At 38.6% G+C, this 1896-nt stretch overlaps 1 pseudogene across 1 annotated transcript; it reads right to left on the bottom strand.

Annotated features, from left to right (window-relative positions):
- Positions 1–475: 475 nt before the first annotated feature.
- Positions 476–997, bottom strand: LOC311595813 (large ribosomal subunit protein uL23-like; annotated as a pseudogene). The gene has a single exon. The product of its transcript is annotated as a large ribosomal subunit protein uL23-like (transcript).
- Between the last annotated feature and the right edge of the window lie 899 nt (positions 998–1896).

Raw genomic sequence — 1896 nt, 5'->3', positions numbered from 1 at the left:
TGGCTGGCATGATCATTATAGTCTTCCCCAAATCCTGTGTGAGTGGGAGCTACATGTTTTCCAGGCTGAAAGAAAAGGAAAGTTAAGCCAGATCATAAAGCCAAATGTTTAAGTTACTGACTTTTAGAACTGAGACCAAGAACTAGCTAGCTGTCATCTGATTCGAGGGCACTGTATGATGGAGGAGGGGAAGTTTTGATTTATATTTCTCTTGACCAACTGCCAAGTCTCTTCTGACTGGCTGACCAAACGTCAAATATCCTTTGGAGGATTTCTTGATGTTTTCAGTCAGTCTGTAAAGCTCATTACTTAAAAAAAAAAAAAAACAGTCTTTCCAGACTTCTTTTGTATTTGCTTTTCTCTTATTTTCTTTGTGGTTTTGAAGAATGTTCTTTATATAAGATACCATTTCAATTTCATTTTCTGTGAAATATAATTTCAATTAAACATATGTAACTTGATGGTGACATCTTAATTCTTTTATGGTGAAAAAAGTGTGTATTTAGAATTAGCCAGCTGGACTCAGTTTAGATGATCCCAATCTTGTTGACAACATCCAGAGCATCATAATCAGGAGCCAGTCGAACATATGCCTTCTTCTCTCTGTCAGGCCTTATCAGGGTATTGACATTGGCCACATCAATGTCATAGAGTTTCTTCACAACCTGTTTGATCTGGTGCTTGTTAGCCTTGACATTCACAATGAACACCAGCGTGTTGTTGTCCTCTATTTTCTTCATGGCTGACTCGGTGGTCAGGGGGAATTTGATGATGGCATAATGGTCAAGCTTGTTTCTCCTGGGTGCGCTCTTTTAGGGTATTTGGGCTGCCTCTGGAGCTGCAGGGTCTTTGGCCACTGGGAGGTGTGTGACTTGTGGATCTTCTTCTTCTTGTGGCTGTGGATGCCTTTCAGCACTGCCTTCTTAGCTTTCAAGGCCTTTGCTTTGACTTCTGCTTTGGGAGGGGCAGGCGCTTCCTTCTCCACTTTTGGCACCATCTTGGCGAAAAGGGCATCTTAATGTTTTCATCCATAATTCTTATTAATACATAAGTAGCAGAAATTATTAAGCATTCTTGACATGTTGAATGAATTTTGTGTGATTATATTGATGTGAATCATATGAAATATGTGTTTTATTCCCAGTACCTTTATAGAGAAAAGATGGAGTGAAATGTCAGGTTTCAGAAACTCAATGGATTTCTAAAATAATTACAAAAATCATTATAATTAAATAAAATATATATGTGTAAAACTTACATATACAATATACCAACATACGAATGTCTCATATATGTCTGACTTGAATTCTTGTTTTGTCAACCTTGTATTCTAGATATGGCAGACACAATGATGTCTGCTGTATTTTCAAAGGCTTCCTAGAAGAATATCAGTGTTTTTAAGAGACCAGGTCTCATGATTTTCCTCTTATGCAACCTGAATTCCTACTTCTGTAAAGTAATTTCCCTTTAACAGAATTCAAATAGAGACCATCTGCTCTCCATCTTGCTCTTTTATCTTTGCCAAATGCCATGGGCAACATCATCTCCTCTGACCTGTACCACTCAAATCTAACCCATGAAAAGCCCCATGCTATTTTGTCTGTTGTAAGACAGAGTGCACAGCAGTGGCTTCTTTGTTTATATCAGCCTCATCAAATATATCCTTTGGCTTTCTCTACATTTAGCTCCCAATCCTCCACTCACTTATCTTCATATCATAGTTTTAAACTCTGAGCTACTTTAGAGAGTCGCACTTGAGGCAGCCCCAAGATCCTCTTTTTGAAACTGGAGCTTGGCAACTTTGAGCTATCTGTGGACTGAGGGGCCAAGACTCCTCTAGCCACTGTCCTCCTAGGATACATTGCAGATATTATATTTACTAGCTATAGGCTTTGA

Source organism: Acomys minous (genome assembly GCF_964271855.1).
Source record: "Acomys minous genome assembly, chromosome: 4".
In the NCBI taxonomy this organism is placed as follows: domain Eukaryota; kingdom Metazoa; phylum Chordata; class Mammalia; order Rodentia; family Muridae; genus Acomys; species Acomys minous.
Note: the sequence above shows the minus strand (reverse complement) of the source record. Positions and strands in the feature narration are given on the sequence as shown.